At 40.9% G+C, this 25,089-nt stretch overlaps 1 protein-coding gene across 1 annotated transcript in view; it reads left to right on the forward strand.

Annotated features, from left to right (window-relative positions):
- Window positions 1–25,089, forward strand: part of POLRMT (RNA polymerase mitochondrial) — a 1,430,506-nt gene that overhangs the window by 649,805 nt on the left and 755,612 nt on the right. The window lies entirely within an intron of this gene.

Below are 25,089 nucleotides of genomic sequence, written 5' to 3' on the forward strand. Positions count from 1 at the left end.
AGAAAACATGAGCATCAAACACACAATATGTTCATAATGAATCTCAGAAATTGAGGAATTTGTGCACCTTCGCCATTAAATCTGCTAAGTCAGACTTAATTTAGTGTACCCCCTCCAGGCAATTTAACCACTGATGCATCTAGTATTGTGTATATGGTACTAAACACCTACTGAAGAACTGCATTTTATATTAAAGCCGTCTCTGTCAAGGCCTGCTCGAAATTTCCAAGATGGCTGCACATTGAGAAAAAACTAGCTCTCCCAGTGTGAAAACAGAAACTCAACAGAGAAGGCTAGTAGACTTCTGTGTTTATGGGTAAATTTCAGTAACTGGCGAGTAAGTGTACTGCCCGGATGCCAGGAAGAAAGAATTACAGAGAACCTGGAAAAAAAAAAACGGCTACAAAAAGTGAGGAAGAAACACTGACTGGGTAAAGTTCTGTAGCTGTTCATCAAAAAGCAATGCAACCTCCAGACATGATTTCTAGTAAACTACAGGAACATATAAGACAACTGCATATAGATCTGGTTAAAATAAAAGAAACACTGATGGAGTATATCAACACAAACAACCAAAGGGTGGAAAAATTGGAAGAAGCTTTAAACAGATGTTCAGATGAGGTGATAAAGGTACAAAAACAGAGTCTGAAATGAAGAAAAGACTGGCTGTGAATGTAAGACTGCTCTGGAAGATATGTTTCAAAAAATACTAGAATTAGAGGACAGAGCACCTATGGAAAACCTGAGGTTTTCAGTGTACCAGAGAAGCTGGAAGGAACAGACTGCATTAATTTTATGAGAGCACAAATAAGCAACTGGACTGATATTCCACAGCAGGAGATGTTAGTTGAAAGGGCACATTGTGTGCATGCTCCAGACCTGGCTACTAGAAAGCAACCTGAACTTTTAATAGTAAAGCTGTAATCCTACCAGCAGAAAGAGATGATTCTGCTAAAACTGTGGCAGAAGGACAAAATATTAAAAGTGGGAGATAGCAGAATGTTTATGGAGAATAATTACTCATTGTACACCAGGGAATGTTGAGAGGCAGATGTAAGACTCAAACTGCTGTACCCAGCTGTTCAAGGTGTACCTTGTCTACCTTTCCAAATATTTTTTAAAAAATATTTCAAAAATCTGCCCTCCTTTGTTATATTTTCCCTTCTGGGCCCCCAGACACATCTTCAGTGTCACAAATCAAATTCCATTCCCCACCTATAAGTAATATTAATTTCTGAAAACTGTTTATTTCTCCCAGAATTTTCTTAAGTTCCACTATAGCAGTTTTAGGTGGAATGTCAATACATGCCAGTGTAATCCTCCTCTGCTGCAAGTAGCCCCTTAGCACTACAAATGTGCCATTATTATCTTTTTTATCTTCTTCTATCACTATTGGCGCTCCTCTTGCAGTTAAGTACTCCTCTTTTTCTTTGTCCCAAGTATTTCACTGAATAACCTTCCTGAAAACCTTTCTTTATCAAATTCACATATTCAGTTCATTCCAAGCGTGTCTCTTGTAACATAGCTATTTGCACTCTACATTTTTAATACAGTTCACTACTCTTTTTTTGTATTTATCTGTGAGGCCATTTACATTAAAAGACATTAATGAAAGTATCATTGTATTAAAAAGTTATTCCCACCTGTTATGAATAATACCTTTTTTGTTAAATGTCTAGTTCCAGGTGTTGTAACACGCATACACTCTTTGGCAGGTTGAACTTTTATACACTTGTTTCTTGTCACATCTTATAAAACTTTTTGTTTTATTGAAAGCCCTCAGACAAACAAAAAAAAAAACAAACAAACACATCCCAATACCCCGAAACCTATTAACTTAATACTAACACACAAAACTATGTACACCTTCAAATATTGAAGTTTTACCCTCCTAATAGGAACAAAAGTTCTAAACTGACAGCCACACTTACAGACTTAAGGTTATCCATGGTAAGATGCATGGTGCAGCCTGTGCTTCTACTAAATGTTAAGTGATTTTGTCTTATCTTTATAGCTCTCCCAGCTGGGAAAACACCTGAATGATTTCAGAGAACATTACCTACCTTGGGAAACCCCCTGAATGCTTTCTGAGAACATTATCTCCTAGCTAATTTCTCTTTCCCTCAGCCAATCACTCTCTACCAGACTGTAGTCAGTTTCTCTTTATCAGATTATCTCTTTGGAGACATTAGAACCAGGCAGCCAGTTTCTCTCTACAGATTGTTTCCATGGAAACATGAAGACCAGCTGCAGAATTGTTACTGAGTATACATGTATTTGCTAGAAAAAAAACATCATAATATTCAATGTTATTTTTCATTTACTTGCTCTATATTCAAACTTTTTTACTAAATCAATCTAAGGTCTTTAATCCAGTCATTCCCCATGCAAGAATGAGAAAAAGCACATTCAGTTTTCTTTTATCATGGTTTTTAACCAGTTTTTTTTTTACATCACAGTGCCTACATTTCTTAAAACTGAACAAGAAGAAAACAAAAAAAAACAGCATGACCTGTTTACAATCAGCATTACACTTTCAACTAATTGGAAAAAAAAGTTATAGCATGTAAAGAAAACCAAATGCCATAAACTTGGTACTATTTTGAACAAAATCTTTACTTACAGTTAACTTTCTCCCTCCTCTTCCCCTCCCCAAAACACTTTTCTGAACATTAATTATATGAAGTAGGGCATATGCTTTAGAGCCCTCCACAAGTCCAACAAATTCTGAAAAAGTCCAATATTTCCAGTTTTTCTTGTTCTGTCATATTTTACAAATGTAATTATTGCATTGTAATCCCATATTAAGTTACTGATTTTGTTACTGTTCATGTCTGAAATCCTGTCTGTGCTTCATTTCCAGCATACTCATGCTTCTTCTAGTCCACTCTCATGCTCCCATTCCTTCTCTCCAACATTTTACATTGTCAAACTTGAAAAGGTTTCACAGCTGCAGTCCCTCTGTGGTCTTTATTAGCAGAAGATCAAGAAGCAGAATCTCCTTCTGTTTCATACCTTACTTTTTGTTGGGCAAACTTTTGTATTTCCTCCTTAGCATGTACTTCATCAAAAAATTATTTTGTCCCTCCAGGGAAGAATACATTGAAGACAGCTGGGTACAGCAGTTTGAATCTCAAACCTGCATCTCAACATTCCCTGAATAGTGGAATACATTTGCTCCTCTTCTGTCTGGGGTATAATGAATAATCATTCTCCATAAACACTCTGCTGTCTCCCACTTTTAGTACTTTGTCCTTCTACCACAGTTTTGTCAGAATCAACTATTTCTGCTGGTAGGATTGCATCTTTAGTATTGAAGGTCTAGATTGCTTTCTTATAACCAGTTTTGGAGCATGCACATAATGTGCCATTTTCAACTAATAACTCCTGCGGTGGAATGCCAGTCCATTTGCTTATTTGTGCTTTCATAAAATTAATGCATTTTGTTCTTTCCAGCTTCACTGGTATAGCTGAAAATTTCAGGTTTTCCTGTGTGCTGTGTTCTAATTCTATTATTTTTTAAAACATTTCTTCCAGAGCAGTCTCATATTCAGCCAGTGTTTTCTTCATTTCAACCTCTGATTTTTGAAGCTTTATCATCTCATCTGAATATCTCCAACAAACATAAATATGGTTGCAACTAGGATAAATGGTCCGTTGAAAAACAAGGCAAACCAAATTTTCGCAAACAGCATCTAACGAACCAGCCAACAGCATACAAAGTCGCTAATCACAACTTGATGTCAAAGACCAAAAGACTTTATTCAGCTTAGTGCTTTCGTGGTGAAACACACCACTTCATCAGACCATAACACTGTTTAAGTTGGTGCTGTGTTATATATACTGCATCACATCATTCACCAGCAAATTAACAATGGAAAACAATTTAAAGCAATAACCACATAGTTAAAGCTTGCTGTGTAAAAAGTTCAGCATCTCATATAAAAAATCAACATCTCCTATAAAACACAACTAAACCACCATAAACTCTCTACATAAACGCAATGAAACGTAATATGTTTACAAATGCTTGAATGTATATAAAACATTTTTCTTGATTAATAAAAAAGGCATGCTTTATTTAAAAAAGTTTCCTGTTCTTCAAAATGGGTTTTAAAGGGACCCTATCATTCAGTCCCATGCCCCTATCAGCCCTCAGCCTAATGATCCACCTAGTCTCTGTAGTTTCTGTCTGGTTAATTATATCACCCCCACATTCATTTACCCAGATCATCTCAACTACTGAGAACCTGAAAGTGTGTGTGGATCCCACCATTGAACTGACATGCTTGGCTAAAGCATTTGTTAATGTCCCATTTCTGATATGCATCAGATGTTCTCTTATCCTGAATATGAATTTCCTGTTTGTTTTCCCTATATAATATGCTGAACAAACATCACATGTAGCTAAATACACCAAATTCATAATATTGCAGTCTGCTGTAACGTTAAACCTGGTCTCTGTCCCTGTATCCGGATGTCTAAATCTGTTAGTGGTGTCTGTATATCTGCACTGGTTGCAGTTATTGCAAGGAAAAGTGCATTGTCCATTGCTGTCATGATTTCTCTGTGTATCAGTCTTGGGGTAGCACGATAATCTTTTAAGGGATTTCTTGTTAATGAACAGGAAATTTTGTTCATCTCCCACTATATTCTTAATTTCAGAATTATGAGCCAATATGGGCCAGTGTTTTTTAATAATATTGGAGACTGTATCAGTATCTCTAGTAAAGTATGTAGGAAACTGTATAAACTTTCTCTCATAATGTCTATCCACTGTATTCCTATTCCTGTGTGATGAGAAATATGGTCTCCCAGTATCTCCCCTCCAGACTGTGATGTCTTTCAAAATCTGGTTCGTATTGGGGTCAACATATCCTTTCTTCCCTAATCTCTCTTTAAATTCAAGTAACTCATTGTGGAATTCTCCATTATCAGCTGTTAACCTTGAGATTCTCAGAACCTGTCCCTTGACAGTGTTTCTGAATATTTAGGATGCATACTCTTTGTGGAGTATAGCATTCCTATAACATGCCTTCCTAAAACTTTTCATTGACAGACACCCCGTTCGGTCCCTACAAATCTTAATGTCTAGGAACTCCATTTCATCATATGAATATTTCAAATCAAATTTCAAAAATAGTTGTGCCGTTATTTATGGTTTCATGGAACAAGTTCAACTCTCTTTGGTCACCTTGCCATAGAATAAAAAGATAGTCTACAAAGTGTCTGTAGAATACAGCCTGTCACCATCTGTCCTTCTGAAGGACACTTTTATTCTCCCATGATGCCATGACCAAGTTGGCATAACTGTTTGCAGTAGGGGTGCCCATGGCCACCCCGTCTTTCTGCAAATATAGTTTATCGTCAAAAAGCATCGCATTGTTCGTCAATAGTAGTTCCATTACAAGACATAAAACATCAACTTTCTTATTTTCATAAGTCTTATCACAGAGTAACTATTGTCTCAAGAAGTCTATACCTATGTCATTAGGTATCGAGGTGAACAATGAATGTACATCTAAAGTTACCGTTAAAGTGGCTTTATCAATCCCATGTTGTACATGGTCAAATAAATCTTCCAAAAACTGTCTAGGGTCCCTTAAAATAGGACTGTTCTTGTTGACCACAGGTCTCAAACATTTTCAATGTACACATACATAGGTTCAGTGGACCAGATTTGTCCCAAGACTATGAGTTGGGGGGGCGGGGGTATAGGGTCCTTGTGGACTTTAGGTAATCCATGTATACTGAGATTCAGGGGGTTAGGGACCTTAAAATAATTATGTAGGCCCAAAGTAATTTCATTGTTCAACATACTCTCGTACAAAATGGCATCCAATTTTCCTAATATTCTGTTCATCCTATCCAAATGTATAGCCTCATAAACGGTAGTGTCATTCAGGATGTCATTCATAGTTCCATAGCAGTATTCACTATTCATGATAACTATTAAACCCCCCTTATCAGCTTGTTTAATAATGCTGTCATCAGACTGCAATAACTTTAAAGCATCATATCCTGTCTTGGCTAAGTTAAAATGTTTTTTATAATTATTATTCTGTTTCAAGGCTTCAAACATTTTTTTTTGCATAAACTAATGAAAACATCCATCATTGGGTGGTTGGGAGGGATAAACATGCTTCTTTTTTTAAAGATCTCAAAATTGTCACATTCATTGCCTTTAAATAACAATTTCAGTAAAACATTCCTGCTAAACAGTCTCAGGTCTAAAATGGCATCAGTTACCACAGTATTTTGCATAGGTATAAATGACCATCCCTTTTTAAGCACACAAGATTCATCTTCAGTTAAAATTCTGGATGGAATGTTCCAAACTAACGATCGTTTGTCTCCTCGCTCTCCATGTTTTCTTCAGCTTCCTGTCGCTCGGAGATTCTGATGGCATCTTTCTCTTTGTGCGACCTTTGCTGTAAGAGCATGCTATCCCTTCCCCTTGACTCGATGAATGTATCCTAATGGGATGTACTCGAAAATCCGAAGCTGACTGTGTTTTCAGAAAGTTAGCATATGTGGAAACGCCATTATTCTCACTAAATCCATTCATAGAGGTATTGTTCTGTTGTGCTTTATCAGGGATGACTGAGTTTGTTAAAACTGGTGTAACAGCGACCTCTAGCACTGGGAGAGGGTTTGTCTTCCTTTTGGCTCCTAGTCTTTCACTAGAGGAGGTAATTTCATTGAGAGCAATATTCTCTGGCAAATCAGTGACTTCTAATGACTGGGGAACCTCTTTGTTTATGGTAGTATTTTTATCACTGGGTCCCATCCGCTTATTTATGCAGGTACTTGGCCAAACAAACACATGACCTACCTTAAAATCGTTTTTATCTCTTTCCAACTTACTCCATTTCTGTCATAGGAGTTTATTCTCAAACATGGTTACTGACTCAACTATTGTACTTAATTTCTCATCAACAAGTTTTCGTGGAAACCTCAAAGACACGGATTCTTGTTCATCAGTGATTTCAATGAACATGGGGGTGATATAGTTAACCAGACAGAAACCTCAGAGACTAGGTGGATCATTAGGCTGAAGGCTGATGGAGCATGGGACTGAATGATAGGGTCCCTTTAAAACCCATTTTGATGATCAAGAAATTTTAAATAATGCATACCTTTTTTTTATTCATCAAGAAAAATGCATCAGTCTTATAGTTATTTATATCCCACCAGGGAAGAACACAGAAAACTTGGAGCAAACTCTCAGCTGGTTAACCACCAGCTACCCTCAAGAAACCATAGTACTTGGTGACTTCAGTATCGACTGGTCTCACTGCTCCGCTCATATAAATCCCCATCCTATTAACTTACATGGTTTCTCCCAAAATATTTTATCTACAACTAGAATTGGAAATGCTCAACAAAAAGAGAGCACCATCGACTGGATTCTTACCAATAAGGATCCACTTAATTATACCACTGGGACCCTTCCCAATGACCTCAGTGACCACCTTGTTACCTATATCATAAAACATAAATGCCCACCTACCAACCCCCCCTCATATAGACTAGTTAGAAACAAGAAGAAATTTAATGCACAACAATTTCTTGCAGAACTTAAGTCCTGTAACTGGTCCATCCTAAAAACTCTACCCCTACAGGAGAGCGTTACTTACTTCAATGACACATTCCTTAACATACTTGACTCTCATGCCCCAAATCGGCAAATCAGATCCAAAGAACGGATAGCACCTTGGCTAACTAGAGAAACTAAAACTAAAATTAAACTCCGAGACCAGGCCCGGGATAAATGGAGAGCTACTAAAACTTCCCTAGATCGCATTAAATTTCAACAGCTTAGAAACTCTACTAAAACAGCCATTACTCAAGATAAAAAACAGTATTTCTGCCACCTCCAGGACAAACACCAGAATAACCCAAAGAAGTTTTGGGCTGGATTTAATAACCTCCTCCATCCTGGTAAATCTACTACCCCCACCCCTGAGAAACTCTTTGGGAAAGATCCAGAAGAAATAGCCAACGCCTTCAACTCTTTTTTTACCGAGACTATCCATTCCCTAGCCAGTCAGCTAACTACTACTTCCTCATCCCTCACTCATAATAATGACTCAGCTCCCCCTTCCTTTAATCTAGAACCAGTATCTACCTCCTATATCCGTTCCCGTTTGAAAAAACTTAAACCAACCACCCTAGCGGCGGATCACCTCCCAGCGGAATACCTACAAATTGCGTCAGACGCTATTGCCTATCCCATATCAATCCTGATTAACAGAACTATTACTGAAGCTACTATCCCTTCTATTTGGAAAATCTCATATATCATCCCTCTCCACAAAGGAGGCACCTCAACGGAAACATCCAACTATAGACCTATAGCAATTTTGTCTCCAATAGCTAAAATCATGGAGCGGTGTGTTCACAAGCAACTCCTAAACTACCTAACCCTTAACAGTCTTTTGTCTAATTCCCAACATGGTTTTCGCCCCTACCATAGTACAACCACTGCCCTCCTCTCCTTTGTTGACTCGGTCAATAACAACCGTAATAAGAAATTAATATCCTCTGCTCTCTTTCTTGACCTATCGAAAGCCTTCGACATGGTCAATCACCAGCTCCTGCTCCACACCCTGAAAAGCCTTCATCTCGACAACCTAGCCCTAAGTTGGTTCAATGCTTACCTCACTGGTAGGCAACAAGCTGTCCAGTGGCAAAACAGGCTATCTGACCTGCTCCCTAACACCATTGGCATCCCTCAGGGCTCTATACTTGGTCCCCTTCTTTTCTCTGTCTTCATTAATGATCTTCACTCAGTCATACCCAATGCCACCTGCATCCAGTATGCGGATGACTCCACCCTGATCTGTTCTGACGTCTCTCTCCCGAAACTCCAAGCAAAAACCTAACACTGTTTTGCTATAGTTGAAAAATGGTTCTCTGAATTGAAACTCATACTTAATCCAACAAAAACCAAGCTGCTGCTATTTTTCCCCTCTGTATCCACTCCCCTTGGAAAAGAACTTCCAATTCTTAACAATACGTCCTTCCATGTGGAATCCACCACTGGCACCATCATAGAGCCTGTCTCCAACACCAAACTATTAGGTGCCACTATCGACCACAAGCTTAAATTTGATATGCACATTAGCCAAACTATTAAGACAGTAAACAAGAAACTCGGCTCTATGTACAGAATAAAAAACTTTTTAACCCCTCATGCCAAACTAAACATTGCTCGCACTCATCTCCTTTCCACCCTCTTGTATGCCTCCCCAGTACTTTCTTTCCTCAATAAGCGTGAGCTCAATATGCTCTCTGTTGCCTGTAATCACATTGCCAGATTTATAACAGGAACACCTTATCGTACTCACCATTGCCTTAACCTAAAGAAACTTGGCTGGTTGGAACTGCCCAATCTTCTCAAACTCAACCAACTTACTGAAGCTTTTAAAATAATCAACCAACCAGATAGAACCCCCTCACTGAGCAAAATACTAACCCCCTACTCCAACCTAAACTGCCTTCGATCATCAAATAGTGTTCAGATACAAACCATTAAATCTAAGAATTCGGGTGGTGATGCTCTCTATGCAAACTCCATCGGAAAATCTTGCAATTCCCTTCCAAATCACCTAAGACTTATGACCTCGCTTAATCAATTCAAAAATAATCTCAAAGAATTCCTTAAGTCACACTGGTTATGCACTTGTCCTAAACCAGACTAAACCCAAAAATCTAATTCCACCTTAGTCTCATCCCCATTTCAGAGATTATAATCTCAACCTCTCGGCTTCTCAATGTAACCATGTTTTAGACTATCTCCATATTATGCAAATGGTAAATAATTAGCAAGTATAGCCTGCTGTTTTTTTATGCTTATGTTAATGCTATCTTCTTCTGCATATAAATGTATTGTTGTCTTCTCATCATGTTGGAGCTTTTCTCCCCGGGCCTCTACTGAAAAAGGACATGTATCCAGCTAGACTAGCCCGGTCAACAAATGTAAAATAAAATAAATAAATGTATATGCATTCAAGCATTATTATATATATTACATATGTTTTATTGTGTTTATGTATAGAGTTTATGGTGGTTTAGTCGTGTTTTGTATGAGATGTTGATTTTTTTATGAGATGGTGTACTTTTTACACAGCAAGCTTTAACTATGTGGTTATTACTTTAAATTGTTTTCCATTGTTAATTGGCTGGTGAATGATGTGATGTAGTATATATAACACAGCGCCAACTTAAACAGTGTTATGGTCTGATGAAGTGGTGTGTTTCACCACGAAAGCGCTAACCTGAATAAAGTCTTTTGGTCTTTGACATTGAGTTGTGATTAGTGACTTTGTATGCTGTTGGCTGGTTCGTTGGATGCTATTTGTGAAAATTTCATCTGAATATCTGTTTAAAGCTTCTTTATGCAGTTGTCTTTTATCTTCTTGTAGGTTATTGGAAGTCATGTCTGAAAAGTTGCATTGCTTTTTGATGAACAGCTGCAGAGTTTCCCCAGTCAGTATTTCTTCTTCAATTTTTAAAGCTAATTTTTTTCCAGGTCTTCTGTATTTCTTTATTCCTGGCATCCAGGCAGTGCACTTAGTAGCCAGTTACGGAAATTTACCCATAAACACAAGTTACTGACCTTCTCTGCTGAGTTTGTTTTCGCACTGGTAGAGAGAGAAATAAGCTGTTTGTGCACCCATCTTGGAACTCCAACTTTCAGCAACTGTTGGCTTTCTTGCATACATGTAGTATGGTTTCAGGCTAGATTGTGTTATACAAACAGGTTATTTATTCAGTGACCACATATTTCTGAATATGGACAAAACCTGCTTATTACTGCCATTTTTGTTGACCATCAAAAGGGTCTTTGAAACTGTCAACCACTCCCTTTCAGTTTCATAACTCCAGTGTCTATGCTTTAAAGAAGCCCCCCCCTGCCAGTTGAACAGAAGTTCTTGAAGAGCCAAATATTTCAGATTATAATTAGTAATAAAATAGTTGAACAAGGACATCTACAAGCTAGGAATCGTAAAAGCTCAGTGTTTGGCCCAGTCGTTTTTTCCTTGTTTGTTAATGATCTCCTCCTTCACTTATTACACTTAATTCTATATGCAGGTGGTAGTTTTATCGTAAATTAAACTAAAACTACTACTACTGCACAAGCCCATCTACAGTATGGCTTTAACTACATCTGCACTTGCTCAGTGCAAATAAACTTTTACTAAATCCACCAAAATTAGAAAGTGTTTTGGGAGAGCACCTCTTCAGTAAGCATTGTTTAAATAAGGAACAAGACAGAGGAGTCTTCTTTCCCATGTATTTGCCTTATATTTAGAGGCACTGGTAAAGAAAATAATGGATTCACAAATTCAGGGAAATAACTGGCATATGGTATTCAGGAAAAGGTATTTTTATTTTGCAGATGACATTATTTTGTGTTGGATATATCCAGAAAAGGATATTTCAGAGTTGTGTAATATTTTGAAAGTTTCTGATCTTTTCTAGATATAAAAAGAATAAAGGTAAAACAGACACTATCGTCTTAAACTATGTACACATGGATTAGTTCAGCAGTACCCATATTTATGTAGCATGATAAGATGCATTTAGGCGTATGGAATAAAAAAAACTCTGATATGGCAGCTAAGGATATGTGGGAAGAGAATAAACAAAATGTAATAGAAATGCAGTAAAAAAAACAGCAGCAAACAGGATAAATGGTGCACTAAGTGCAAAAGTGTAGAAAACTGTAGCAAAAAGTAGGAATGTGAACCAAACCACAGCAACAGCTTTAGGCACAAAACAGTCCAAATTGTTCAAGTAATCCAAGTTTATTGTGAGAGCTTTCACAGTAATCAGTACTGCTTCATCAGACAAAAGAATACACTTCAACCTTTCCCCTTTTTAAGAACGTACAACAACCAATCAAAAAAATTCTATATCGTTACATGACAGTGTTTAAAGTGCTACACTACTAAGAAATTCATACATAAAACGGAATAAAAAATTGTGAATAAAATCCAAGCATATCATCTACATGTATAAATAAATTTAAAAAGTTGTGTGTATGTATGTATATATATATATATATATATATATATATATATATATATATATATATATATATATATATATATATATATATATATATATATATATTTATGTGTGTGTATATATGTGTGTGTATATATATATATATATATATATATATATATATACACACACACACACATATATATATATATATATATATATATATATATATATATATATATATAAAATATATATTTATGGTAGATAGTCTCAATATTTATCTTTTCCTTCTGTGTCTTGCTTTTAGTACAGGTTTAATAGATATTTTATCATTCAGTCCACTACCCTTGTTCGCCCTCATTCTAATGATCCATCTCATCTCACTTGTTTCAGTTATATTTCTTACATCTCCCCCTCTTACACTAGGTGTTAGTGTCAATAGATAGAAACGTAAAGTTATGGCTTGTACCCTTTTGCCAGAGGATTGGTACTTATCCCATTATTAATGTTGTAAATATGTTCTCTTGTCATAGGAGGTTACTAGGCTAACGGCCCTAGGGCTCTTACACGCCTAGCCAAGAGATTATCCCCAAAAAGGAAAACCTCAGTCAGCATCTGTCACCTCTGTCAATGAAGGGACATAGGTGGAACCCCTGGGGCAAATTTATGGTTTCCCATCCACTCAGCAAGGTACTCTGACATGTATGGGAAGTCTATTGCAGAGACTGGGCAGCCTCTGGGAGACAAACCTGTCTCTCCAGCAGGTTTTGTTGATGTCTCATATTAGATTTAGGCCTATAGAGCAGGTACTGCAAAAGGAGTTAGACTTAACATATATGGAACAGCTCTAGTAGGGCAGGGTCCGATATTGCCTTTTAGGCGAGACAAAGGTCACCTCTGAGCAATGTGTATGATACGGAGTAGAGTGGTTGTGATTTCAACCTGTCCACATAGGGCAGGTGTTGGAGGCCATGGATTCTCTTTGTGTGGTATTTCTGTGGCCTTTCCAGTTGGTGCAAGTGTGGAGTGGTACATACCAAATGGGGCATTATACTAAATTATAGGTCTAATGAGGGAGGAGTACAGAGAGGTAATAACCTCCTTTTTTTCTGGATGCAATCTCTTTACTTATGAGAAGAACCAAGTAAAAGCCTTTTCTGAGCCCTGCTGCCACATGATCGTCAAATGTGAGATTTTTGTGAACCTGAGTACCCAGGTCACTCACCACAGGTTGAGTGCTTAGGGGGTTGCCATTAATGTGGTAATTAGCAGGGGCCGTGTTTTTGCCGAATGGTATGGTAATACATTTTTTGTGTTTAACTTAAGACCATGACTTTGACACCAGTTATTTGTAGCTGTGAGACCCTCTTGCAGTATGTTAACATCATTTGGGGGTCATTGACAGCACCCAACTTAAAGTAATCTGCAAACTTGGTCAGCCACAGGCCCTTTGTCTTTGTCTGGACCTCTGAGAAGTAGATGCTAACAATAGAGGTCCCAGGACAGATCCCTGGGGAACACCACTGATGACAGGTCTGCTGTCAGAGGTGATGGCACCTCTTTTGACCTTGTGGGTCTTATCTGTCAGCCAGTTGGCCACCCATCTGATGAGACAGGGATTAACACCAAGTTGTATTAGCTTTTCAATGATGCCCAAGTGGGAGATTGTGTCAAAGGCCTTGGCCAGGTTAAGGTAAGCTGTATGTACTGACTTTGCCTCATCCTAGGCCTTGGTGACAGTCTCAAAGAAGTCAACTAGGTTCAGTACGCAAGATCTGCCCCTGATGAATCCGAACTGGGTGGGGTCAAGTGCTTGGAGATTGCCTATGTCCTTGTTTACGGGATCCATAATAATACGCTCCATGACTTTACAGATCAGACTTGTCAGGCTAATGAGGCGATAGTTTTCCGGGTCAGTAGTGGCACCACCTTTGTGCAAGGGGATGACAATGGCGGTTCTCCACTCTGCTGGAATGAAGCCTGTAATTAGGTTGTGGTTAAGCAGGGTGCTCACTGGTGAAGCTAGTTCTTGCTGGAGATGGTGAAGAATACAGCCTGGGATACTATCAGGTTCCATGGAAGCTGTGTTCTTTGCCTTTGATAGGGCCTTTAATACTTGATCTACAGAGATTTGAGGTGTGGGACAAGTATCGGGGATGTTGACTGGGCCTTTGGGGGAGATAGATTCAGCACAAGTTTCACCCCCCTATCAGCTAGCAGGTTGGCTAATTCAACAGAATCAGTGTAAGTGGTACCATTAAGTATTAATTCGGAACAAACTTGGACTTTGCCTTGGAGGTTCCTAATGTAACTGAAGAAGGACTTGTAGTTTCGCTTTGATGTTCATCGTGTTTCACTGTTGCAGTCATTACACTTGGGTTATCCTGCTGGTAGGCTACCCGCAGTCGGCCAGAATTCCAAAGTCTTGGTCCGGCGTTGGTTGCTGTCGCCTCTTCCCTGACGTCAGTGCGCCAGGGGTATATGAGATGCAGCCGATGCCATTTTCTTCAGTCTTTCTTGCCGCGCAGTGCCCGAAGCAAAAGCAGTTCGCAAGTGCCGGTCGGCCGACTCCTGAGATTTTCTAAATTGAATTTCAGAACCGAAGTCTTCAATAAAGCTAAGTACCCCGTTGGGGAAACTTTTTCTTGCTCCAGACCGATGACAGTAAAAGTTAACAATTGTATTTCTTGTAGGAAGCAAATACCTCATAAGGATTTTCACTCTTACTGTATTCCTTGCCAAGGGCCCTGACCACGACGTTTCTAGTTGTCAGTTTTGCGCTAGGTTCAACCAACGCACTATTAAGCATCAGTTTGATTTTGCATTCCATTATTTTGGCTGAAGGTTTAACTACGTAATACCGTCGGAGCAACCGACTACCGCAATTCATAAGAAAAGCAAAAACAACGAAAAGGACAGGCATCCGAGGTCCAAAACCGACGACGAAGCCTCTTCTAGGCCAGTGGCCGGTTCTCAGTGAGGCACTTTCGCAGTCCCTGACCCCCGCTACCTCAGAGCCACAGGCTGCCTCCGACTCCCCCATGGAGACAACTAGGCCTCTGGATACTGAAGGTATTGGGCCTACGGAAACTATTCCCTCAGATGGGTCCGGAGCCGCTGAGCAGGCATCGGCTTCTGAGGGTGTTTTCAGACCTACACAACTTACTGTCAAGTCAACTACAGCAACCAAGGCAAAGTGTCAAACACCTTTAAAGACAAAGAAACAAGTACAGTATTCTCCTGGACAATCATCCATGCCTAAGAAATAGATGCTCAAAATGACCGAAGACCTAATTACTTTGATCAGGAGTTCCCATCCCCCTCCTGATAAAAGGCCTAGATAGGACACAGACTATGAGTCCTCTGACCAGGTTTCTATTTCCTCTGATTCCTCTTCAAACCAGGGATACTCTCTTCCTCCCTTTGAGGACTCTTATGCTGAAGAATATATCCCTTCAGCCTCTCCTCCTGAGGATTACTCTTTTGGGGAAACTTTGCACACCATGAGGGAGCATTTCCATTGGGAGAGCCAGGATTATTCAGAATCAAAGAAAAGGTTCAGAGATTTTCTTTTATTGCCTCAGCACAGGCCTCTTGCTATACGCCCTGTGTTAGATATTCTTGATGATGTTTTCTCTGAATCCAATTTGTCCCCTGATTCTTTAACCCTGCACCAGTCATGCCAGATAGGTACTATAGGGTCCCAGACTCTCATAAATTTCTTTATAAAAACCCTGCTGCCGACCCAGAAACAATTTCTCAGGATCCCAAAGGGGTAAAGGCTTCCACTGCAAAAAAAAAAACAGTCCCCTCTGACAGGGATTCTAGAGCACTGGATAAATGGGGGGAAAAAAGTTTACACTTCTACAACTTTAGCAGTAAGGGCTTTGAATTGCCAGTTTCACATGCTTAAATACCAACAATACTTAATGTCTTTGTTAAAACAGAAAATGCTTACAAGCTCAGAATGTCCTGACAGTAAGGAAATGCAGGATTTATTGCATGCAGCTGAACAAGTGGGAAAACATACTCTGCAATGTGGTTTTGATTCATTAGAGGCTTCTTGTAGAGCCGCAGTTACAGCATCTGTCATTCAAAGGCATGCTTGGTTAAAAGAGCAAAGTTTACCTGATCATGTTAAAGCAAAATTATTGGATGCTCCTTTACAGCATGATACTTTGTTTGGTGTTAAGGCAGAAGAGGTATTAAAGAAAATGGAAGATAAAGCAAAATCAATGCAGACAGTAAAGGATTTCTTACAGGTACAGCCACCTATTTTTAGCAGAAATTGGCCTTCTAAAAATTGGTCCTTTCCAATGTCAGACAGACCACAAAGAGGCAGATACAGACACCCAAGAGGCAGATCTCAGCCCCAAGGCTCTTACAGACCTAGACAATGGGGTGCTTCCACCCCCAAAGGAGGAGAAGACAAGTCACAACCTTATAAGAAACAGTCCCAATGACTTCCGTTTTCAAATGCCAAGCACTTACCTTTTGGCAGCACCCTTAGGGGGAAAGCTAGCACTTTTCTTACAAAATTGGCACATGATCACCTAGGACAAATGGGTTCTGAATATTGTGTCTCAGGGTTACATGTTCCACTTTCACACCCTACCAAGGTCAAAAGGAATGCCAGACCTGCCACAAAATCAATGGGCAGAGGCACAAAAACAAATTACAGCTCTCATGGACATGAGAGCTATTCAAAAAGTACCACAGCAAGAACAAGGACAAGGATTTTACTCAAGACTTTTCTTGGTCCCCAGAAAGGACAAAGCCTGGAGACCCATACTGGATCTGTCTATTCTAAATACTTTCCTGGATGTACCGAAATTCAAAATGTTGACACTACAGCAACTTCTGCCCATGCTGGGCAAGAAGGCTTGGCTTGTTACTTTGGACCTCAAAGAGGCATACCTGCATATCCCAATCAGACAAAATTGCAGAAGATACATCAGATTCATAGCTGGCACAATGCATTACCAATTCTCTGCACTGCCCTTTGGCTTATCTACTGCACCCAGGGTCTTCACAAAATGCCTGGAACCAGTGATTGCATTTTGCAGAGAAAAAGGAATTCAAATATATCCCTACTTGGGCGACTGCCTTATTCGAGCAGAGAGCAAGGACATTCTACTAAAGCATCTGGCGTTTGTAAAAAGATTACTAATTGGCCTAGGGTACACAGTAAATGAAAAGAAGTCAAAACTAGTTCCCTCTCAGAGATAATATTCCTGGGTGCAAGCTTAAATACAACTGCCCAGATGGCTTATCTCACGCCAGACAAGCAAAGGCAACTGACTCATTACTTTCAAATGATGGCAACAAAAACCCAGCTACCTGCAAGAAAAATCCTGCAGGCTTTGGGGTTCATGGCATCCTGCATCCTGCTAATTCCATATGCAAGACTGCATATGAGGAAGTTACAATGGTATCTAAAAAGTGTTTGAACTCAACCTTGCCACAGCCTGGAAACAATAATAACTCTTATTCCCTGCCTGCAACAGGAGTTTCGATGGTGGGCACTGGCATGTCACCACAACAAGGGACAGCCTTTCACTTTACCCACAGCCAGGCAGACACTAACAACAGATGCATCGGATTATGCCTGGGGGGCGCACATGGCAGGAAAATGTATTCAGGGCAAGTTGTCCGCAGACCAAATGCATCTTCACATCAATCAAAAAGAGATGCTAGCTGTACAAAATGCCCTGACAGCTTTCAAGGACCTATTGCATCCAGGACAACTATTACTAAAGACGGACAACACCACAGTTATGTGGTACATAAACAAGCAAGGGGGCACGCATTCATATCCCCTCTGCAGGCAAGCCATGACTTTGTGGAACACAGCACTGACCTATCAAGTTCATCTGTAAGCACAATTTCTGCCAGGAAAGAAAAATACTCTGGCAGACGATCTAAGCAGAAACCTCATGGATCCTCACGAGTGGAAACTAAATCCACAGGTCTTCAGCATGATAACAAAGAAATGGGGATGCCTGGACATAGATCTTTTTGCCTCCCCACTCAACTGCCAACTACAGAAATTCTGCACAAGGACTTACCACTCAAGCATGGAAAGTGGATGCTCTCTCATTCAGCTGGAAAACCCTAAAAGTTTCTGCCTTTCCACCACTGCCTCTCCTTTCCAAGGTGCTCCTAAAAGTCAGACAAGAGAGGCCAAAAATGATCATGATTGCCCCAGACTGGCCACGCCAGCATTGGTACCCAATCTTAAAGAACTTGGCTCAAGGCCCAGCCTGGACTTTACCTCAAATTCCTCATCTTTGGACTCAACAAAACAGTCAGATCCTGCACAGCTAACTCAGAACCTTAAATCTGGCTGCCTGGCAGATAACATAGCGACTCTGACCACACCTCTCTCTAAAGCTGTTATGAATGTATTTTGGAGGCCAGGAGGCCCAGCACCAGAAAATCTTATGTAGACAAATGGAAGAGATTCTACGCCTGGAACCAGGCACAAGGCTTTGAACCACTTGTACCAAATATCCCTCAGATTTTACAATACCTAACTGAGATGCTGGACAAAGGCCTATCCTTTTCATCAATTAAGATCCATGCCTCTGCCATTTCAGCTCATTACAACACAGAACCTCCTATTTTCTCTCATCCATTACTAAGGCAATACCTCAGAGGGGCTAAAAACATAAGACCGCCCCGGAGAGCACCGATACCTACTTGGGACCTCAACTTTGTCTTGGGAAAACTCACTTTGCCTCCTTTTGAGCCAGCCAATGCAGCTGATTTAAAATTTTTATCATGGAAAACTGCTCTGCTCCTAGCAATAACTTCAGCACGAAGAGTCTCAGAGCTACAGGCATTAATGGCAGTGGAACCTTTCATTATTTTTCATCAAGACAGGGTTTCTCTAAGGACAAACCCAACATTTATGCCAAAGGTGGTATCCTGTGTGGCCCTTAACCAAACCATTCATTTGCCAACATTTTATCCAAATCCCCAGAATAAAGGGGAGAGACTTCTGCACTCTTTGGACATACACAGGCATTTACGCTTCTACTTGGACAAAACAAAAGCTTTCAGAAAAACTGAGCAACTGTTTGTAGCATATGCTGCAGGATCACAAGGAAAGCGATCTCAAAGCAGACTATTTCAAAGTGGTTAGGACACTGTATTAGTTTCTGCTATGCACAACATGGAAAGTCAGTGCCTAACAACATTAGGCCACATTCTACCAAGGCAGCAGCCACTTCAGCAGCCTTTCTCAGAGGAGTACCAACCAAGGATATTTTGGAAGCTGCAACTTGGAGTTCAGTGCACACCTTTACCAAGCATTATCACTTGCCTCTTTACTCTAAATCCAGAGCAGGCTTCGCCACTGCAGTTCTGCAGGGCCTCATAGCCACTCCTAATACTATTTAGACCCAGCCACCCTACCTCAGCTTTGGGATACAACCCAAGTGTAATGACTGCAACAGTGAAACACGGTGAACATAGTACAGTTATGTACCTACCATAAATGTAGATGTTCAAGTGTATTCACTGTTGCAGTTCAGGTTACCCACCCTCCATCCCCACTTTCTTTGCTGGGACTTATCTATACCTTTCTATCCTATACAATCTTTGTGGTGTATTTTCTTGTAGATGAAGGTATTGTTTTGATTTTACTGTATGTTTTTATTAGCAATATGTAATGCCTACCTATTTGGGGGCACCTGACATCTGAGGCAAGAAAAACTGAAGAAAATGGCATTGGCTGCATCTTATATACCCCTGGCACACTGACGTCAGGGAAGAGGTGACAGCAACCGACGCCGGACCAAGACTTTGGAATTCTGGCCGACTGTGGGTAGCCTGCCAGCAGGATAACCCAAGTGTAATGACTGCAACAGTGAATACACTCGAACATCTACATTTATGGTAGGTACACAACTGTACTTTTCAGAGGCTAGTTTTGACTCATAATTGGCTTTGGAGGATGTTCATTGTGTTTCACTGTTGCAGTCATTACAATTGGGTTATCCTGCTGGCAGGCTACCCGCAGTCGGCCTGAATTCCAAAGTCTAGGTCCAGCATCGGTTGCTGTCGCCTCCTCCCTGACGTCAGTGCGCCAGGGGTATAAAAGTTGCAGCTGACGGCATTTTCTTCTGTCTTTCTTGCCGCGCGGTGCCTGAAGCAAAAGCAGTTCACAAGTGCCGGTCGGCCGACTAATGAGATTTTCGTGTTCGAATTTCAGATCCGAAGTCTTCATTAAAAGCTAAGTACCCCGTTGGGGAAACTTTTTTTCTTGCTCCAGACCGATGCCAGAAAAGTTAATAATTGTATTTCTTGTGGGAAGTAAATACCTCATAAGGACTTCCATTCTTACTGTATTGCTTGCCTAGGCCCTGATCACGACGTTGCTAATTGTCGGTTTTGTGCTAGATTTAACCAACGCACTATTAAGCGTCGGTACGATTTTGCATTCCACTATTTTGGCAGAAGATTTAATTACACAATGTCGTCAGAAAGCCATCCGACTACCGCAGTTTACAAGAAACGCAAAGAAAAAGAAAAGGACAGGCATCCGAGGTCCAAAACTGACGACGAGGCTTCTTCTAAGCCAGTCGCCGGTTCTCAGTGAGGCACTTTCGCAGCCCCTGACGCCCGATACTTTAGAGCCGCGGGCCACTACCGACTCCCACGTGGAGCCGACTAGGCCACTGGAAACTCAAGGTATTGGAACCTCAGAAACTATTTCCTCAGATGGGTCCGGAGCCGCTGAGCAGGCATCGGCTTCTGAGGGTGTTTTCAGGCCTACACAGTTATATGTTAAAACGACTTCAGCTTCAAAGGCAAAGACTAAAGCACCTCTAAAGACAAAGAAACAAGTACAACAGCCCCATGGACAGGCTTCCATGCCTAAAAAACAGATGCTCAAAATGGCCGAAGACCTAATTACTTTGATCAGGGGTTCCCATCCCCCTCCTGATAAGAGGCCTAGGCAAGAGACAGAATATGAATCTTCAGATCAGGTTTCCATTTGTTCTAATTCCTCTTCTAATCAAGAATACTCTCTTCCTCCCTATGAGGATTCTGATGCTGAAGAATCTATCCCTTCAGCCTCTCCTCCTGAAGATTATTTTTTTGGGGAAACCCTGCATACCATGAGGGAGCATTTCCACTGGGAGAGCCAAGATTATTCAGAATCTAAGAAAAGGCTCAGAGACTTTCTTTTACTACCTCAGCACAGGCCCCTTGCTATTCCACCTGTCTTAGACATTGTAGATGATGTATTTTCAGAGTTCAGTCTGACTCCTGACTCTTTACCTCCAGCTTCTGTTAAGCCAGACAGATACTACAGGGTTCCTGATTCACATAAATTTCTTTTTAAAAACCCTGCTGCTGACCCAGAAACTATCTCTCAGGATCCCAAAGGGCTCAAGGCTTCCACTGCAAAAAACCGTACCCCCTCTGACAGGGATTCCAGGGCACTGGACAGATGGAGGAAAAAGATTTACACTTCTGCTGCCTTGGCTATAAGGGCTTTAAATTGTCAGTTTCATATGCTTAAATATCAGCAATATATTACGTCACTGCCTAAACAGAACATGTTGATAAATTCTGAATGTGCAGAAAACAAGGAAATGCAGGATTTATTGCATGCAGCTGAACAAGTGGGAAAGCATACTTTGCAATGTGGTTTTGATTCTCTGGAGGCCTCCTGCAGGGCCGCTGTTACAGGTTCTGTCATTAGGAGACATGCTTGGTTAAAGGAACAGAATCTGCCTGATCATGTTAAAGCAAAATTATTAGATTACAGCATGATACCTTGTTTGGTGTTAAAGCAGAAGAGGTGTTAAAGAAAATGGAGGACAAAGCTAAATCTATGCAAACAGTCAAGGATTTCTTATAGGTACAGCCTCCAAGATTTAGCAGGCACTGGCCTACAAAGAATTGGTCCTTTCCAGTGTCAGACAGGTCACAAAGAGGCAGGTACAGGCGCCCTAGAGGCAGATCCCATCCCCAAGGCTCATACAGGTCTAAACAAAGGGGTACTTCTACCTCCAAAAGCGGAGAAGATAAATCGCAGCCATACAAGAAACAGTCCCAATGACTTCCCCCTGCCAGCACCAAGCGCTTATCTTCTGGCAGCTCCTTTAGGGGTAAAACTAGCACTTTTTTCTCAAAATTGGCACATAATAGCCCAGGACAAATGGGTCTTGGATATAGTGTCATAAGGCTACAGGTTTCACTTTCACACCCTGCCAAGGGCAAACGGTATGCCAGACCTGCCAAAAAATCAATGGGCAGAGGGACAAAAGCAGTTTTCATCCCTCATGGACATGAGGGCCATTCAGCAAGTACCACAGCAAGAGCAGGGACAAGGATTTTACTCAAGACTTTTCTTGGTGCCCAGAAAGGACAAAGCCTGGAGACCAATACTGGACCTGTCTATTCTAAACACATATCTGGATATTCCAAAATTCAAAATGGTAACTCTGCAGCAGCTTCTGCCCATGCTGGGCGAGGAGGCTTGTCTTGTGACTTTAGACCTAAAAGAGGCATACCTGCATGTCCCAGTCAGGCAGTCATGCAGAAGATACCTCAGATTCATAGCTGGCTGAATGCACTACCAATTCTCTGCACTGCTCTTTGGCTTATCTACTGCGCCCAGGGTCTTCACAAAATGCCTGGCTCCAGTAATTGCATTTTGCAGACAAAGAGGAATACAAATATATCCTTACTTGGACGACTGCCTTATTCAAGCAGAGAACAAAGACATTCTACTACAGCATCTGGTGTTTGTTAAAAGATTACTAACATGCCTAGGGTACACAGTAAATGAAAATAAATCAAAACTAGTACCCTCTCAAGATAATATTCCTGGGTGCAAGCTTAAATACAACTACCCAGATGGCTTATCTCATGCCAGACAAACAAAGGCAACTGACTACTTATTTCAAAATGTTGGCAACAAAGACCCAGTTATCTGCAAGAAAAATTCTGCAGGCTTTGGTTTCATGGCATCCTGCATTCTACTAATTCCATATGCAAGACTACGTATGAGGAAACTTCAGTGGTATCTAAAAAGTGTTTGGACTCAACAATGCCACAGCCTGGAAACAATAATTACCCTCATTCCCTGCCTGCAACAGGAGTTTCGATGGTGGGCAAAGGCCTGTCACCACAACAAGGGGCAGCCATTCACTTTACCCACAGCCAGGCAAACATTAACAACAGATGCATCAGATTATGCCTGGGGGGCCCACATGGCAGAAAGATGTATTCAGGGCACATGGCCCGCAAGCCAAATGCATCTACATATCAACCAAAAAGAGATGCTAGCCATTCAGAATGCCCTGACAGCCTTCAAGGATCTACTTCAGCCAGGACAACTACTGATAAAGACTGGCAATACTACAGTCATGTGGTACATAAACAAGCAGGGAGGCAGTCATTCCTACCCCCTTTGCAGACTAGCCATCACTTTGTGGGACACAGCACTGGCTTACCAAGTACATCTGCAGGCACAATTCTTGCCAGGAAAGATAAATACTCTGGCAGACGATCTAAGCAGAAACCTTATGGATCCCCACGAGTGGAAATTGGATCCACAAGTCTTCAGCATGATAACAAGAAATTGGGGATGCCCGGTCATAGATCTATTTGCCTCCCCTCACAACTGCCAACTACAGCGATTCGGCACAAGGACTTATCACAAGCAGGCATGGAAAGTGGATGCTCCATCTTTCAGCTGGAAAAACCTAACAGTATATGCCTTTCCTCCACTCCCTCTCCTCACCAAGGTACTCCTAAAGGTCAGACAAGAGAAGCCAAAAATGATACTGATTGCCCCAGACTGGCCCCGCCAGCACTGGTACCCAATCCTAAGGGACTTGTCTCAATGCCCAGCCTGGACATTACCTCAAATTCCTCACTTACTGTCGCAACACAACAATCAGATCCTGCACAGCCAACTCAAGACCTTAAGTCTGGCAGCATGGCGGATAATGTAGTCATTCAAAACACACCTCTCTCTAAAGCGGTGATGGATGTTATTTTGGAAGCCAGGAGGCCTAGTACCAGAAAATCTTATGCTGAAAAATGGAAGAGATTCTGTGCTTGGAACCAGGCACAAGGGATTGATACGACTGTACCAAATATTCCTCAGATTTTGCAATATTTAACTGAGATGCTGGACAAAGGCCTATCCTTTTCATCAATTAAGATTCATGCCTCTGCCATTTCAGCTCACTACAATACAGAGCCACCTATTTTTTCACATCCTTTATTAAGGCAGTACCTCAGAGGAGCCAAAAACTTAAGGATTCCAAGGAGATCACCAATACCTGCATGGGACCTCAGTTATGTCTTGGAAAAGTTCACCCTGCCTCGTTTTGAGCCAGCCGCTACAGCTGATATAAAATTTTTATCATGGAAAACAGCTATGCTCCTAGCAATAACCTCTGCAAGATGAGTCTCAGAGCTACAGGCACTCATGGCTGTGGAACCTTTTATCATTTTCCATCCAGATAGGGTTTCTCTGAGGACAAACACGACATTTATGCCTAAGGTAGTGTCCAGTGTGGCCCTTAACCAAACTATTCATTTGCCTACCTTTTATCCAAACCCACAGAATAAGGGTGAGAGACTTCTGCATTCTTTGGACATACACAGACAGCTGCACTTCTGCTTGGACAGAACCAAAGCTTTCAGAAAGATTGAGCAACTACTAGTGGCATATGCTGCAGGATCACAAGGAAAGGCTAACTCAAAGCAGACTATATCAAAGGGGATAGGCGACTGCATTCGTTTCTGTTATTCACAACATGGCAAACTAGTGCCTAAGGGCATTAGGCCACATTCAACCAGAGCAGCAGCCACTTCAACAGTCTTCCTCAGAGGAGTACCAACCAAAGACATTTTAGAGGCTGCAACTTGGAGTTCATTGCACACTTACAAGGCACTATCACTTACCACTCTACTCTAAATCCAGGGCAGGCTTTGCCACTGCAGTTCTGCAGGGCCTTATAGCCGCTCCTAATCCTATTTAGCTCCAGCCTCCCAACCTTATCTTTGGGATTCAACCCAATTGTAATGACTGCA

The sequence above is a fragment of the Protopterus annectens genome, chromosome 13.part0 (genome assembly GCF_019279795.1).
Source record: "Protopterus annectens isolate FY-2018-M chromosome 13.part0, PAN1.0, whole genome shotgun sequence".
NCBI classification, from domain to species: Eukaryota; Metazoa; Chordata; order Ceratodontiformes; family Protopteridae; genus Protopterus; species Protopterus annectens.